This window comes from Nannospalax galili, unplaced genomic scaffold, assembly GCF_000622305.1.
Source record: "Nannospalax galili isolate Female #2095 unplaced genomic scaffold, S.galili_v1.0 scaffold636, whole genome shotgun sequence".
Classification (NCBI taxonomy): Eukaryota; Metazoa; Chordata; class Mammalia; order Rodentia; family Spalacidae; genus Nannospalax; species Nannospalax galili.
In genome coordinates this window covers 406,504-414,340 of record NW_008338112.1, presented here as the reverse complement: position 1 = coordinate 414,340, position 7,837 = coordinate 406,504, and the positions used below count along the sequence as shown (strand labels likewise).

The window sequence follows — 7,837 nt, the reverse complement described above, 5'->3', positions numbered from 1 at the left end:
TTGGACTGGAGGGAACATACCTCAACATAATTAAAGCCATATATAACAAACCCACAGCCAACATCATTCTAAATGGAGAAAAACTGGAAGCATTCCCACTGAAATCAGGAACCAGACAAGGCTGTCAACTATCTCCACTCTTTTTTAAAAGTGCTTGAAACTCTTGCAAGAGCAATTAGACAAGAGAAGGAAATTAAAGGAGCAATAATTGGAAAAGAGGAGATCAAATTATCCCTTTTTGCAGACAATACGATATTATATCTAAGAGATGACAAAAATTCCACCAGAAAACTCCTAGAAATGATTAATACTTTTCAGTAAACTGGAAAGTTACAAAATTAATCTACAAAAGACTGTAGGCTTTCTATATACCAATAACAAGCAATCAGAGAAAGAGTACATGGAAACACTCCCTTTTACAACCACCACCACCCCCTCAAATAAAATATCTCGGAATAAATTTGATGAAAGACATTAAAGATCTTTAAATCTTTAAAGAAAGAGACTGAAGAAGACATCAGAAGATGGAAGGACCTCCCATGTCATGGATTGGAAGAATTAATATTGTGAAAATGACCATCCTGCCAAAAGCCATTCATAAATTCAATGCAATGTCAATCAAAATCCCCATGACATTTTTCACGGAATTGGAAAAAACATTCTACGATTCATATGGAAGCACAAAAGACCTTGGATAGCCAAAGCAAACCTGAGCACTAAGGGGAATGCTGGGGGGATTACTATACCAGATATTAAACTGTGTTACAGAGCTATAGTCATAAAAAAAAACAACAAAAAAACCAAAACAAAACATGGCACTGGCACAAAAATAGACTCATAGATCAAAGGAACAAAATTGAAGACCCAAATATGAGTACATGCAATTTTAGCCACCTGATACTTGACAAAGGGTCCAACAACATTGACAGGAGGAAAGACAGCATGTTCAGCAAATGGTGCCGGCATAACTGGATCTCCACCTGTAGAAGAATGAAACTAAACCCCTATCGTTCACCTTGCACAAAAGTCAATTCCAAATGGATCAAAGATCTCAATGGGAAGCCTGAAACTCTGAAACTGTTAGAAGAAAACATTGGCAATAACCTACAAGATATAGGAGTAGGAAAGGATTTTCTAAACCAGACATCTATTACTCAGGAAACAAGGTCAGAATCAATAAATTGGACTTCATTAAACTAAAAACCTTCTGTTCATCAAAAGAAGCAACCAAGGAAGTGAAGAGAAAACTCACAGAGTGGAATAAAATCTTTACCAGCGACACATCTTATAGAGGCTTAACATCCAGAGTATATAATGAACTCAGAAAACAAAGAATCAAGAAAGGAAGTAACCCAATTAAAAGATGGGCTACAGAGATAAACAGAGAGTTCTCAAAAGAAGAAATAAAGATGGCTATGAAGCATCTTAAAAGATGTTCAACATCACTAATAATTAGGGAAATGCAAATTAAAACCACTTTAAGATTTCATCTTATCCCAGTCAGACTTGCTAAGATCAAGAGAACAAATGATACCAAATGTTGGAGAGGATGTGGGGAAAGGGGAACACTCATCCACTGCTGGTTGGCTGCTAAATTGTTCAACCCCTATGGAAAGCAGTGTGGAGAACTCTCAAAAACTACAAATGAACCTACCATTTGACCCAGTTATACCACTCCTTGGCATATACCCAAGTAACTCCTCCTACTGCAGAGACATGTGTACATCCATGTTTGTTGCTGCTCTTTTCCCAAAGCTAAGAGATGGAAACAACCTAAATGTCCCTCAACTGACAAGTGGATAATGAAAATGTGGTTCATTTGTACGATGGAGTTCTACTCAGCAGTAAAGAAAGATGAAATCATGAAATTTGCAGGTAAATGGATGGAGCTAGAAACTGTTATACTAAGTGAAGTAACACAGACTCAGAAAAAAAAAAAAAAGCGACGTATGTTCTCCCTCATATGTAGATCCTCGCATCAAATCCTTATAAGTGAGCATGTATCCAGACTGGTGGAACTAACCTTCTTGGATGTTTAAAACACATACTTTGAGGCCTATACTAATCTGGCCAGAGGGACTTAAAGGAAGGTTTTTGTCCATTCCCCCCCAAGGTCGACGAAGTTCCAAGTGACTATGAAACACCTCTTAAAATGTCCTGTAACTGTGGTGAGTCACCTGTCCTCTTGATCCAGGAGGCCATGGAGACCCCACTAGATGGACTTGAACCAGTGTCCAAGCTACAGAGAGGGTCAACACAGAGGAAACATTTCCTCCATGCTTCCAAGTGAAGACAGCTACAGGACAGCTACAGTTGAGCAGGACCCTTGACTTATCTTCACATAGATGGAGCTGGTAAAAGAAAGGAGCCAGGGGCTCCTCGCAAGGCTGTATGACCCCTGAGGAACAGATCTTCAAAAGACCTTAGGAGTAAAAATAAATTGGTTTATTTGGGCCAACTGTACGGTCTTAAACACCCAAAGATTAAAGTGATCAGTATAATTCTTTAAGTATCCAGTTAAATATGCTAAAGGCTACATAACAACAAACAATGCCAGATAGGAGATAGCTTTGAGTTGTTAGTCAGGGTGGCCCAAGAGACTCCCAGAAAGTAACCCAGCATAGACCTGGGAATATGAACAGCAGACTCCAAACTTATCTAAAGAAATGATGGTAACTGATTGCCACTAGATGAGGAAGAGCTGATCTTCCTTAAATAAGGAACTTTAGATAGGCTGACTAGAGTCAGCAGCTGGACTAGCACTGGGGAACGGCTGGAGACATTGGTAACACAGTGGACAGAAACAGGGATGACAGAGTATACAGGCACCAGTGGCAGGGCGGGGGGACTATGGGAGCGTACGATTTGGGATGTGGGTATAAAGATGAATAAGATTGTTTGGGATGTTCTGTATGAAATACACACAAAAAATTAATAAATAAAAACATATCCAGGCTCAGGTGCAAAGGATCTCAGAATATAACTGTGACTAGTAATAATCAGATATATAGAGATTGGAGACACATGTGCAAACATCTAAGTGTTGGTTGCATCAAAAATGAGTTTTCCCTGTATGAAACAGTTTATGTGTGTGTGTGTGTGTGTGTGTGTGTGTGTGTGTGTGTATATTTGGTTTTTTTGAGACAGGGTCTTCCTGTAGCCCCAGCTATCCTGGAACTCACTATGTAGACCAGGCTGGCCTTGAACTCACAGAGATCCACCTGCCTCTGCCTCCCCAGTGCTTAAAACATCATTCAATTTTATGTCTTAAAGGGTTTATACTGAGTACAATAATGTACAACTGTGTTAATTCAACACTGTGACCCTAAAAATGTACAGCCAATTTTGAAAGAGATGCATCTTTACTCTGGAAACTGTCATTGACTATGTTAATGCTGTTGTAATGAAAGGCTTCTACTAATTATGTGGTTATTAATTAAATTTTTAAAAATATAATTTTAAAAAGATTTTTTAAAAAATTGTGCTTGCCAGGTACGGTGATGTATACCTTTAGTCCCAGCACCTAAGAGGCAGAGGCAGGCAGATTTCTATGAGATCAAGACCAGCCTGGTCTACAGAGGGAATTACAGGCCAGCTGGAGCTACAGGGAGACCGTGTTTCAAGAAAAAAAAAAAAAAACCTAACCAAACCAGATATTAGTCTGTGTTTTTAATTTGCCATCAGAGTTATAGTATACTACTAATAAAATGAGCTAGAATATATTTTTTCCTGTTTTTTGAGACAGGGTCTCTCTGTAGCCCCAGCTGGCTTCTAATTCACTATGTAGACCAGGCTGGCCTTGATCTCACAGAGCTCTGCCTGCCTCTGTCTTCCAAGTGCTAGGACAAAAAGCATGTGCCACCAAGCCAGCAGTTCTTCATTTTTAAAAGAGATGTAAATATGTTGTTCACCGCATTTTTCTTGCTGTATGTTACTATGTTATAAAAGTATATCATCATTTTCATCTGTTTTTCATGGTTGTAATTTTCAATTTTTCATACTTTGAACATTGTCTCTGAATCATCTCCTTCGAGTTCTCTGAACATGTGTGAAGACAGTTATAAAATTATTTCCTTGACAGTGTTATTTCAGTTGAGTGGAAGCATGTCAACCTTATACTACAAATTTATACTAATTATCTTCACAATGGTTGGACCAGCACCTTGTCCTTGCTCTATGTTCTTTCCAACACTTCTGCATTGGTTACTTTTCTGTTGCTGTAAATCACCATGACCAAGGCAAAAAAAAAAAAAAAAAAAAGTTACTCAATCATGAGAAACATATCCAAGAACCCAAAACTTGGAAATATTTTACAAAACATGAAAGTAATATCCCTCAAAGAAAGGGAAGACTAGTAGCTCACCACAGAACAGAAGAGACTGAATAACAGGACAGTGTATGCAACAAGACACCAACAAGTGATCCTACAGCAGAAGGGAGATGTTAATCAAAGCTGGTAAATTGGGGCTGGAGAGATGGCTCAATGGTTAAGGATACTAACTGTTCTTGCAGAAGACCTGGATTTGAATCCCAGCACCCACATGGCTGCTAAGAACTGTCTGTAACTACAGTTCCAGGGGATCCAACAGCCTCGTCTGTCCTCTGTGGGCATTGCACGACACAGGTACACTAATCTACATGCAGGCATAACACTAACACACATAAAATAAAATATAATAAATAAAATATTAAAAAAAGAAAACTGGTAAATCTAAATAATCTCAATGTATCCAAGTTAGTTTCTTAATTTAAATACATTTACCAGAGTAATATGATATGGCAAAGTTAGGGAGAACTGAAATTAGGTGAGGGGTCATAGGAATTCTCAATATTGCATTATCTTTGAAACTTGTCCATAATTTATAACCATTCCAAAAGAAGATATCTATTTTTGGAAAACAGTATTACCATAAAGATATATGACAGTAAACTGAAAAGTTTCAGTATTTATTCAATATAGCATAAAATTAAAATGAACACAACTTGGGCTTACAGATATGCAAACTGAAAAAAATATACAACTGATTATTCCCCCCATAAAATATAAGCATAAATATACTACAATGGTATTTAACAACTATTTATATATGAGGCTTACTGGCAAATAATTAACAAATAGTGATTTATTTCTTCATTTTTTATAGCATGGGGGGGGGAAGAGAAGGAGGAATGGGTAGCAATCAATATTTAATCATGTTCCAAGTATCTATTTTTAGTTTACTTAAGAAAATAAACAATAAAAAATCTAATGTTTGAGTTTTCACTGTAATTACTTCCAAGTAAGTAAAAATAGCTTTGGCTATCTCTTTCACAGTAGAATACTCTAAAATTGAATACACTTGATAGGGGAAAAAAAGTTAAAAAACAGGTGCCCAATTTACAAGTTTAATATGATGACAAGTATCAGACTTGCAGATCCTGAGAGGATGGATTCATTTGTGGAGCATAGGATGCTAAATAGGGTATAACAGGAAACAGATCATTTAAGGTCTATAGAGTTTAGATTCTAGATATGGAGAGGAGGCTGAGGAATCAGGCTTAGATTAGGTAATGAGCTTCTGCTGAAAGACATTTGCAGTTACGTAGGACTGACATGACAAAATTAGAATAGTGTTGCAGTCTTAAAACACATAGGAGAGGGCCCTTGTGAACACTGAGCTTTCAGTGTGAGAAGCCTCACCCACAGTAAAAGAGAGAAAACCAAGGGTACCAAGACTTACTTCCGCCCACCCACCCACCACAGAGAACAAAGCATTTTGGACAAAAAATAAACTAAAAAGAAGCTTTTATGAATTAGGAAAAACTTGGTTAAGTGGTCATCTCTAGCAGGTCAGAAAACGAACAAACAGTGAAGAAGTGGAGAGATAGAGAGGTGGTCTTTTTTTTTTTTTTTTTTTTTTGGTGTTTTTGAGACAGGGTCTCTCTGTAGCCCCGGCTGTCCTGGAACTCACTATGTAGACCAGGCTGGCCTTCAACTCCAGAGATCCTCCTGCCTCTGCCTCAGAGCACTGGGATTAAAGGCATGTGCCACCACGCTTGACTGAGAGGTGATCTTTAAATAAAAGTAAAGAAGTCAAGTGAAAAAGTAGATTCAGGCACAAATACAAGTAGGTTAATGCTGGGGACATGCATAGTTCTATTTATCTATATATAGAGAGACAGACATATTTACTAAAGTTAAGAAGTGGATCCAAGGAGAGATAAGACAAAACAGTCTTCCACAGGGGACTACTAAAATGTAGCAATATTTGAAGGCAATAAAGAAGGGTCTATTTGTTTACAGTGGTCATAAAATTAAGTTCAGTTTACACATCTGTATGAATTTCTCTTGCCATGTAAAGATGGAGAAGTGCAGAATATACAGGGAACTGAAGCAGGCTTTACTTTTAACAGATGAATAGGACAAACAAGAGAAGGAAGCCTGCTAACACTGAGATATTTCCCTAAATTCATGGATGCATAACTCAAGATGCTGAGAATAAGTGACTGATGAGTGCTCAGCCCGGAACAAGTCATTTATGCCATCCTCTACAAAGTGCAGGGAACATTCTGGAAGAGGCAACAGAAAGAATGTAAGCAAAATGAGATGAGCTGTGAAAATTTTTCTGGGCAAGACACAACCATTCTAATCATAAACAGCAACTGTAGATGCCTATATGGGGTCTGTACCAGAATGGGCCCATCAACGATCGAGCATTGATGAAGGAGGGACTCAGGAGACCCTACCTCTCCGGGCTTAATTATTTGCTACTGATAGATTAAGGAAAGAGAAAATCATCGCCTAAAGGAGTCTACCCGTGGTCGCCACAACAAGCCCAAAGGATAATTCCAAATCCAATTGCCACACAGATGACACTAATTAAATTAAATCTCTTGGGGGCTGGAGAGATGGCTTAGTGCTTAAGAACCCTGGTTGTTCTTGCAGAAGACCCAGGTTCAAATCCCAGCACCAACACGGCAGCTAACAACTGTCTGTAACTCCAGTCCTGGGGGATCCGACAGCCTCTTCTGACCTCCATGGGCATTGCATGACACGGGTGCACTTACCTACACACAGGCAATACATGCGCACACATAAAAATAATAAAAAAACTTTTAACTCTCTCTCTCTCTCTCTCTCTCTCTCTCTCTCTCTCTCTCTCTCTCTCTCAGAACCAAAATCATGAATCTGGGAAAGGAGCTGGTAGGGGTGGGGTAGGGGTAAAGGGGAGATGAGAGAGTTCGATTAAGGAGGGAGTAATGAAAACATGTTACATACATGAATGAAAGTGTTAAATAACAAAAGAGAAAGAGAGAAATGAAGTTATAAGAAAGTTGGTGATATTCATGGTGGGCCAAGGGATCAAAACTAGGTATGGAGAGAAACAAGCACAGAGGCTGACAAACCAGCAGAAGTAGATGACGGTGAACATTCTAAAATGGCTGTAAAGGAAGGGATGCAACACAGCACTGCGCACGTAACAGCAACAGCAGTGTACTGAGCCCTATATCAGATGTATGAGCATCAAAACTGTGCTCTGGAAGGAAGAGGAGACAAAAATAAAAAACCAATGAGGAATTAGCCTCCGGGCCCAGTTGTGTAACTGTTGGAACAAGAGAATGTAGAAGCTACTTACGAGGACTGTGGTGGACCCAGAAGCCTCAGGGTTCAGGAAGTCAGATTGGATTTAGAGCAGGAAGGTGGACATGGATTTCAGAAAAGAATATGCTAATAATTTGACCCAAAAGGCACTGACTTAGGCACTGAAGAATAAAACAGTAATAAAAACTGTCTCAGCCCTTACAAAACTGCAATCAAATAAGATTCTAAAGAATGCAACTGTATAACAACTTAACA

At 38.6% G+C, this 7,837-nt stretch overlaps 1 protein-coding gene across 3 annotated transcripts in view; it reads right to left on the bottom strand.

Annotated features, from left to right (window-relative positions):
* The window catches only part of Mipol1 (mirror-image polydactyly 1), a 372,255-nt gene that overhangs the window by 258,315 nt on the left and 106,103 nt on the right, over positions 1 to 7,837 (bottom strand). The gene's annotated exons all lie outside the window — the stretch shown is intronic.